Here is a 10,494-nt window from a genome sequence, read left to right on the forward strand (position 1 = left end):
AGCGTAAGAGAGGAGATTCCTCCCAGTCCATCATTTCTCTAATGCACGATTCCTCATGGCGGGAGAAGAATTTCACACAGCAGGAAAAAGCTGACCAGCTGCTCCCTTCGACTGATCCTATAAAATTTGCAAACCAGTACTGTGAGCTGAAGTACCCGACTTTTGCAAACTCCAGAAATCTATACCTGGAACGTACCTTGAAAATTCTAGAAGCCCTCCAGCAATACACTACTGAGCAAATCAAGCAAAGGGGCTGGTTCTTTCTGGAGAGATCACTGACAGAGGTCAATGCATCTTGGGTCTGGGAATTCTATTGCAACTACTACCTTACTACCCTAGATGCAGTGAACTTGAGGGGAAAGCAAATTCTGGTCACTGAGGAGGCCATAGAGACCATTCTCCAGCTCCCAGCCAAGTCCGATCAGCCAGATGGTTTTGCACAGGCTGAGGAAAACATGGGCCAGATGCAGTTTAACTGGGATGCTGTGAAGGCAAGGATAGCTCTCGACCCTACTGTTCCTTGGGAAATGGGTCAGAATACCACTATGCCTAGAGGGATCAAGAGAGTGTACTAAAATGATGAGGCTCGGCTATGGCATCAGATCTTGAGTAATTTTGTGATGCCGAGTACTCACGAGACGGAGATCCCGGCTACCATGATCACCCTCCTTTGGTGTCTGCTGGAGGGTAAGGACATTTATCTGCCTCGTTTTATCCGGCATTATATGGCCAGGACCCATGTCCGAGGCACCCTCCCCTTTCCTTACCTGGTTACACGGCTAGGCCGTCAGGCTGATGTGCCTTGGGAGGATGCCAATGAGCGACCACCAGCAGCGGACTGCAGGAAGATCATCCCGCACAGCAGGAACTTCCTTGCCTTGGGCTACAGACCACCACCTGTCACTGCTACTGATGAGACAGCCCCTCCGTCTGCTGGACCCTCTTCATCCACAGCTGCCCCAGCTGCCCCAGCTGCCCCTGCTGCCACCACTGCACCTCCACCCGCCTCTGAGCCAGTTTATCGCCTCGTGCACCGTCTTTTCCGCCAGCTTGATCAGATGAATCGCCGTAACAGGCGCCGATATGAGAGATTGGAGCGCCGCAGCAGGCGACGCTATTCCCATCTGAAGCTGATGATCAGACAGGGCGCCGACATCCCCTCTGAGCCCGACACCCCTTCAGAGCCATCAGAGGAGGAGGAGAATGAGCACGAAGAGGAGACTCATTCCCAGGCGGAGACTCATCAGCAGGCAGCCACAGAGCAGACTGCCCCGCATCAGGAGGTTATGCCCCAGATTGAGGCTGCAGATCTGGAGATTCCGATCCAGTCAGTCTCCCCTCTACAGCAGCCAGACTCTCAGCCCACCACCGCCACAGAGACCCCAGCTACCATCTCTACCAGTGATAACACTCCTTCACACCCGGCTTGATTGAGCATCGAGGACGATGCTTCATTTCAAGTGTGGGGAGGTCGCCATCTCTGGCGTTTATTTTGGTGAACTAATACATACTTTTTCTTTTATTTTGGATATTTTTCTGTATTTTTCTCTTTTTCTTTTATTGTTATTTTCTGAGTACTTATACATTGCTACTTGTATATTTTACTCTATTTTCTGCATTTTCATATTTTAGTTATTTAGCTCATTTTAGTCATTTAGTTTAGTTTGCAATTCTGATTTATTAGTGGATTAATTAGTATAATTTACCCTTTTTTAGCATAAAGATAGTATAGTTTAAATAGAAAAATATAGAAAGGAAGTAAACTAGAAACTTTAACAGAATCAAAACAACCCACACCTTGTATATATAGCATTACATGTTAGTTGACAATATTTCATCAAGGAGGAACATTAAAACTTTAAAAGCTACCCTAAATAATTTTTTTCAAGAGAATAATGGGAATTTTTAACTAAACCTGCATACAATATATGAATGATATATGATACCTGAGTTAGAAAACACACAGCCTGTGAGTCTTGAGCTTAAATTGTATGGTTGCATTCAAACCATAATTTCATTTCTGTGTGTTACATTTCTTTTTATTCTGATGTTCTTTCCTTTGCTTTAATCCATATGTCCAATTATAGAATATAGAATAGATACATACCAAGAGAATGATTGAGGCCATCATTTGATTTTAGCTCACTCACCCCAAATTAGCCTACCTTTTACATCACCCTTGTTAGCCCCCCTTGAGCCTTTAAATCCCCTTTTATTCTATTTAGCCACACTAGTAGCCTTAAGCAGAAAAACAAAATAAAATCCCAAGTGAATCCTTGGTTAGCTAAAGATAGAAAAAAAATTTATGAATAGAGTAAAATGTGGGAAACCTTTTGGGAACATGAGTGATAGAAACAAAAGGGTAGGAAAGTTAAAAAAAAAAAGAAATAAAAATAAATTTGGGAAGCATGCTCATGAGAAAATCAAAGTGATTCAATTACCATGTGCATCAAAAAAAAAAAAAGAGAGAGTTATTTTTCAGTATTTAATAAAAGGGAATACAAAAAGAAATTCCCCAAAATGCAAAATAAAAACAATGCACATGAGATCAAAATAAAAAGTAAAACATGAGCATGCAACAATAAGTGGGAAATATGGGAAAATAGGTAAAGAGATTTTATTTTACTAAATATGTATGTTAGGTGAGATCTTAGTCTAATTAAGGATTCGCTTATTAGCTCACTTAACCATATACATAAATCCTTACCTTTACCTTGGCCCCATTACAACCTTAATTAAGACCTCATGACTGTTTGGTATGACTATATTCTATAATTGTTGATTGGTTAGATGAAAAACAAAGTTATAGAAAGTAAGAATAAAAAGAAAAAAATAGAGTGAATAAACTCAATAAACACTGAGTGACTAGAGAGTAAACACAAAATCCAGTGAGGGTTCTATAACTCATCAACATATATCTGTGTTTATATTTACTAATTGTTTTGCAAGTTTGTACAATGTTTTCTTTCCCATCTCATTTGCTAAAATGCTTTATTATTTAAGGGTTAGCTATATATATATACATAACTCCTTGAGAATGTGAATTAACTTAGCTACATGTAAGCTTTATATAAGAGTAGATGAACTAGAATTGTATGACCCATTAGGTAGATGCATTTAGCATAGGTTGCATTTCATAACATTCCATCACTTTAACCTTAATTATTTACCTTGGATTTAGCATGAGGACATGCTAGTGTTTAAGTGTGGGGAGGCTGATAAACCCATATTTCATGAGTTCTTTTGTGCTTAATTAGAGTGATTTATTCAACTCTTCACCTACTTATTCACATTAATTGCATGGTTTTACTTTCCCTTCCTTATTATGTCATGTTGTGAAAAACATGTTTCCTAAGCTTTAAAAATTAATTATTTTAATTACCTTTATTTCCATTCGATGCCGTGATTAGTGTGTTGAGTAATTTCAGATTTTCTAAGGCAGAATGACTTAAAGGATGAAAAAGGAAACATACTAAAATGGAAGGAGAAAGCAAAACGGAGCTTTAAAGAAACTGGTATCCACGCGATCGCATGGATGACGCGATCGCGTGCCAAGCATGAATCAGCAGCGACGCGGCCGCATGACTGACGCGACCGCGCGCCTTAAGCAGAACGCATATGACGCGGTCGCATGGCTGACGCGACCGCGTGGCAAGGAAAAGCTCCGAATGACGCGACCGCCAGACCCACGCGGACGCGTGACAGAGGCCACGCACCAGAAATTACAGAATACGCCCCCAGAAAATTCTGAAGCCCTTTTTGGCCCAGATCCAAGTACAGACAGCATAGACCAGAGGTTATAAAGTGTGTGAATGCTTCCATTCAAAGGGAGCTCGTATATTTTTACCTTTCAATGATTTAGATTTAGTTGAGAGGGAGATCTTCTCTCTCTCTTTTAGGATTTAGGATTTCTTCTTGTTTTAAAAGTAACTCTGGATCCCAGGTTTAATGTTCTTTTAGTATTACTTCTATTTATTTATTCCAACATTTGAATTGATTATTATAATTTGATTTATGAATTCTCTCATGTTACAGACTGTTATTTGAATTAATGATAATTGAGGTATTTTCAGTTTATGATTGTTCTCTTTGATTTAATTTACCATTGCTTCCCATCTAAGGACCTCTTTATCATTCCAGCAATTTTACTTTTCCCCTTTTGGTTCTGGTTAAGAATTTAGTAACTCAACAGTTATTAAACTCAACATAATTGATAATCGTTATCTTGCTAATTGAGCTGAACTTAAATAATCCCAACGTTTTCTGAGGAAATAATTAGGATTCGAAAGTCAATTTAATTAGTCCTTTGACTTTCCTTTGCCCTGGTGAAGGTTGACCAAGTGGAGTTTAGATTCAACTTTCATTATTGTTGAGAGAGATAACTAAGTTGGACCTCTAATTTCTCTACCTTGCTAAAATTTGCTTTACAGTTATTATTTATTCTTAATTGCCATTTAATTCACTCCTCATTTAAATTACTTGCTTCTCACCTTCTAAACCCCGATTATAACCTTTATAGCCAATAATAAGAACATACTTCCTCGCAGTTCCTTGAGAAGACGACCCGAGGTTTGAATACTCGGTTAACAATTTTTAAAGGGGTTTGTTACTTGTGACACCCAACACGTTTGTACGAAGGGATTTTTGCCAGTTTAGAAACTATATCTACAACGCAACCGTTTCTATGAATTTCTTTACTGGTAGAAAACCCGACGTCACGCATCGCACATTATCTCAAATGGCAACGTCCAGTTGGGGCCTCGCACAATTGGTGTCGTGGTAAGAACTCTCCTTAGCTCTTCAAAAGCTTTTACACATTCACTATCAAACTCAAAATCCATATCTTTTTGGAGTAGGCGCGACAATGGCAAAGCAATCTTGCTGAAGTCCTTGATAAAGCGCCTATAAAATCCTGCATGTCCCAAAAACGAGCGGACCTCACTCACAAATGAGGGGTGAGGCAAAGTGGTGATAACATCGACCTTGGCCGGGTCTACAGAAATGCCTTCATGAGATACTACATGTCCTAACACTATACCTTGTTGTACCATAAAGTGACATTTTTCAAAATTTAAGACAAGGTTAGTGTCAACACATCTAGCTAGGACCTTGGCCAAGCTCTCTAAATAATAATCAAACGAAGTACCATAAACGCTAAAGTCGTCCATACACTACAAGAAAAACACCCATTCAGGTACACTTGAAAAGTGTAGCCAAAAGTGGAAAAAAATGATGTCTTAGGCTACGGCTACGCTTTTTGGGCTACGGCTACACTTTTTGGGGTGATTCCTATTCGGCCGTTGCCTATTCTCAAAGGCTACGCTTTTCTGCACCAAGGGCTACGCTTTTGGCGTTTGAGAATAGGCTACGCTTTTCAAGTGATGCTGTCCAGTACCAAAGGCTACGCTTTTCAACTTCCATTTTTACCAGAATAGGCTACGCTTTTCAACGCTACTGCATCACTTGTAAAACGTAGCCACATTGTATATTATAGCTACTCTATATAAGTGTAGCCCTAGGTCTCTTTTTTTTTTTAAATTTTCTGTATAACCATAGCTACTCTGTATAAGTGTAGCCTTAGGTCCCTCATTGTTTTTTTTTTTATTTTCTATATGTATATAATATTCTAATAATTTTTTATACAACATAATATTTAATAATATTATTACATATATAATTTAACATTTTTAATTAAATGAGTTAAATATTATAAAATAAAATTAAACACATAATTATACTAAATAATTTTTTTAAATAATAAAAATCATCCTTACACAATTCAAATACATAATCTTAAAAAGAGATAATTTAAGTCACATGAAACTTGTATCACATATCAATTAAAATGCAAAGTTTGCACTCTATATCCGAAAAGAACTTAACAAACAAAAAATCATTAAAATCTATAATGACTAAAATATTCTGAAGCACCTTCAAATTCTTCTCAAACACATCTTTTTCATGCTGATCTTCATCACCATCAAGAAAACTCTTGGCCTTAACAATTGTATCAATGTTCATTCCCTTGTTCATTCCTAGCAAGAACTAATTTCCAAGCAGTTACTGCCCTGCTTACAGCTGCAGATTATCATAATTCAAAAAGAGAAGCATGTAAGGATTTTGCATACTGATTCACCACCATACGCAATCAATACAAGATTATGTTGAAGAAAATGACCGGGCTACTTACAAATATTCTTTTGACCATTCTCGCGACACATGAAGAAAACAAAATCATAGAACCAAATGAATTCTGAAAAGTCTTCCTGGCAAGAGCAAATAGCATACACATTTAAATTTTAGAAGACATGCCCCAGACATGATCCTCACCTATTGTCGTCTGAACACTTTGTTCTTGTTCTCCCTCATAAATTAAATTAACACAAATTCAAAATATATGGTCTGGTGGCAGCGATAATAACCAAAGCTGCTATTCTATTCAAAGACTTTGCATTCTTCATCAGCTGGGTTTGTCTCACAAAACTCTTCCAATGGGTCTCCACCTCCCTTTGCAGCAGCTACTTCGGGCCACTTGTTTGCCATCAAATGTACCAAATCTACAACCCTTTGGCTGCAATCACCCCGTATTTTAACTATCAATAATCTGATCCTTTGTAACAATATTCACCCTCTGTTCTAAAATATATATCACTGATAATTCAATGTACTAAATTTCTATAGTTGCCGATTTTAATTATATATGATAATTTCTATAGAATATGCTAATTCAATGTACTACTACATGTGCATGTTCTATCTCAAGGATTCATTAAGTGAGAAAGCCAAAACAAAAGTAGCTGCTATATGTGGAGAGTGGCCTAACCTGTAACCCCATTCATTGTCATACCAAGCAACAACCTTAACCATATCATCTCCCATGACCATAGTGAGTGAAGAGTCAATAGTAAAAGAAACATCGGTGCAGTGGAAGTCCACGGACACAAGAGGAACATTACACACGTCCAATACACCCTTCAACGGCCCCTCAGCTGCCTTTCTGAAAGCTGCATTGACTTCTTCAGCCGTAACACCCTTCTTCTCAACATTGATAACAAGGTCAAGTACTAAGACATTAGGGGTAGGCACTCACAGCACAATTCCATTGAGCTTTCCCTTCAGTTTTGGCAACACTAAGGACACAGCCTTGGCTGCTCCGGTGCTTGTCGGAACAATGTTCAATGCTGCAGCTCTTGCTCTTCTTAAATCCCTGTGTGAAGCATCCAAAAGCCTCTGCACAAGCACAATTCAGTTGAACAAATTGGTAAAACAGCACCGAAGAGTAAACACTAGACTAGTTAAAGAGATAAACAAGAGCAAAATTGTAGCTGATTTTGTACCTGGTCTCCTGTGTAGGAGTGTGTAGTTGTCATTGTTCCTTTCACAATGCCTGGAAAATATAGAGCAAATTAAAGTAACTCTCTAAGCTCTCAAACATTAAGTAACATCATCATGTGTCCGACGTTTCGGCTTACCAAATTCTTCATCCAAGATCTTCACAAACGGAGCAAGACAGTTTGTGGTGCAAGAAGCATTACTAAATTGAAGGAAAAAAAAAAGAAAGAATTCAAAATCAACCACTTAGCTATACTAATGATAATTAATCATTTATTTTTACTTAGTAAAGAAGAGTGTTAATGTTTCCAGCGCCAGGCCCATCCACAAACACTCCAGTTCCCTGAATATCATCCAATCAAATCGAATCAAATCAAATCAAATCAAATCAAATCAAAGGAAGCACAGAATCCAAAAGGTCAAGACTTACCTCAATAACAATGTCAATTCCAAGCTCAGCCCAAGGAAGTTTAAGAGGATCCCTATTTGAGACAACCATAATGGGCTTACCATCCACGAAAATGGTTTGGTCATCCACTATTTTCACATCTGCTTTGAAAGTTCCCAGCATAGAATAATATTTAAGCAAGTGTGAGGCCTGCTTATGCAAATTAAATCACCATATGTTACTTACGTACGTACTAATTACTATCATTCATTTCATCTGAAAATGGCATTGTAATGCAAATACTTACATTCTTGACACCACCGTTGTCATTCACAACAACCACATCAAGGGGTGAGTCCTTGCGACCGTGCCAGCAGCGCAAGAAGTTTCTACCGATGCCTCCAAAGCCATTGATTGCTACCTTCAACTTGGCCACTGTCTCTCCCCTCACAGGCCTTGATCCCGTCGTCTACTTTCAACTCACAATATTTAAAAAAAAAAAACGGAAAGAAAAAAAAATTGCTTAAATAAAAAGCTCAAATGGTTGATTAAGAAATGAACCTTGGGAGTGAGTTGAGAAGCCACAACATCAAAGAAGGAAGAATCTCTAGCATTAATGGCATGGGTAACACATGAACTTGATTTCAGCCCCGAGAACTCCATCACTTCAAGCCTCTGCTCATAATGAATCAAAGTGATGAATAAGAATAATAATTAAGATCGAACTACTTAATTATGCCTGCTCATTAAATTAAATAAATAAGATACAATACCACAGTATCTATTTGATTGATCACTTACTTTTCTCTTCTCAACTTGTTGGTTTTTTATTATTCTCATTAAAGCTGAATGCAAAATTCACAAAATCATGCCAATCAGCTTAATTTCAAGTGCAAAAGGGGAAAACGGCATTGCTTCAAACAGTAAAATGAGAATTATCAACCTAAATTGTAAATTAAAAATGAATTGAGACATATATCAATTTTGCACCAATATCACCAATGCAATTGATGGACCAAACATGAATCCCCTGGCTTAATCTATTTTTGGCGAATCAGAACCCAAAAAAGAACCTATAACCCTAAAACCCCCAAATTAAATTTCTTTTCAAATAAATTTCTAGTCACTTCTAGAGTTAGCTATTTATGATTTTGGTCTATGTCAAATTTTTCTTATGAATTTGATCTAATTTCCTAAATACAAGTGAAATCAGTCCCTCTCATCATCTTAAATATAAATCAACTTCATACTTATGAGTTATGATTTGAAATATAAGTACTTATCTGTATGTGAAACTATAATAGTGACTAATTTTACTTAATTTTGATAAGTTTTATACCAAAACGATCTGAAATAGGATGATGTAAATACCATGATAAATCCCGTCTCTTCAGGGTCTAGTTCTTCCATGATCAAAGCTGCATATTCTTCAGCCTGCTGCTGTATGTTTGAGAGTTTGTTTGTTGTGGCACTAAGGCAGATGATCTGAAAACAGAATTGATCATTTGTGATCAATTAAACTCATATTCTCATGGGAACAAACTGCGAAGCTAGGAAAGGAAAAAAGGTTGCCGATAAAAACTACTTCATTATCTTCATTCTAATTTTTCTGTTGATGAATTTAAAAAGAAAATTCATATAAACCTCTTTAATTTCTTCCTTGGTGATTCTTCCATCTGCATCTTTATCAACCCTGCATTATTCCAAATGAAGGCTAACATACTTAATGGTGGGAATTAAAGAAAATACCAACCAATTTCTTTTCCTAGTTCTAAAATTAAGTAAAGAGGTAATGAATTAGTTACATGTCAAAGACGGTTCTGAGCCTGGAATCAAAACTTTGGTCAGAAATCTGGTCCCAATAGTCCTTCAATTGAGCCTTGTTAATTGAATCCCCATGAATATCCCTCCTCCTAGCCAAAGAATCAAAAAGTACACCAGCATACCTCAAATTCCTTGCTCATCCCTACATACAAACAATTCAACAAATTCGAACCATAGTTATCCAAACACTTCCTAAAAGAAAACTACTCAGAACAAGTCCTTATTTCACTCACTCACACACACACAAACAATTTCACAAACACTTAGAAAGCAACAACAAAAAAATAGTGCAGATTTGTTATGAACTCTTCAATTTCAATTATTACCTATACATTTTCCAAAGAGAGAACGATGAAGCCATCCATCAGTTGAAGCAAAACATTTTCCAGGTGATTCACACATTATTTAAGGGATCAGACTTTCACAGCCATATTTTATTTTATTTTGAGTTCATCAAGAATCCAACAAATTTAGCTTAGAGACCTAATAATAAGAATTGAAACTACACAGTACTTGAAACTATTAATTAGTACAATTGAAAGAAAAAGAAAACTAATAATAAGAAACAAACATAATAAGCAACTAATCTTGGTATTCCTGCGCCGTAACTAATCATGGCCAAGCTCACCTGCGTTAACGGAATAAAAACCCTAAATTCACGAGTTCTCCTGCGCTGCAACAATAGCATGCATGTTCATCAATTCACGATGTCACAGATTATTGCACCAAACCCCCAAATTGAAACCTAAAATCAGAACCCTAACCTCGCGAATGAAGAAAGGCTTTCAGTTGAGCGCAGAGTCTTCGTGATGTGACCGCGCAGCGAAGAGAAGATGAGTGGTGAAGATGAGTGAGCGCAGAGTCTTCCTGGAGTGGTGAGTGGTGACGCCGTGAGTGGTGAGTGGTGATGGCAAACGCTTTTCTCTGATTTGAGGGTGGCGCAGCGACGA

The 10,494-nt window shown here is 37.7% G+C and overlaps 1 pseudogene across 1 annotated transcript; it reads right to left on the reverse strand.

Moving 5' to 3' along the window:
* Positions 1-6,279: 6,279 nt before the first annotated feature.
* LOC107633181 (glyceraldehyde-3-phosphate dehydrogenase B, chloroplastic-like) lies at positions 6,280-8,391 on the reverse strand (annotated as a pseudogene). The gene is made up of 8 exons (XR_015907410.1): positions 8,282-8,391; positions 8,028-8,189; positions 7,763-7,930; positions 7,599-7,675; positions 7,473-7,543; positions 7,338-7,387; positions 6,824-7,230; positions 6,280-6,571 (listed from the first exon to the last, which is right to left on the reverse strand). The product of XR_015907410.1 is annotated as a glyceraldehyde-3-phosphate dehydrogenase B, chloroplastic-like (transcript).
* Between the last annotated feature and the right edge of the window lie 2,103 nt (positions 8,392-10,494).

Source organism: Arachis ipaensis, chromosome B3, assembly GCF_059453495.1.
Source record: "Arachis ipaensis isolate K30076 ecotype BB chromosome B3, ASM5945349v1, whole genome shotgun sequence".
NCBI classification, from domain to species: domain Eukaryota; kingdom Viridiplantae; phylum Streptophyta; class Magnoliopsida; order Fabales; family Fabaceae; genus Arachis; species Arachis ipaensis.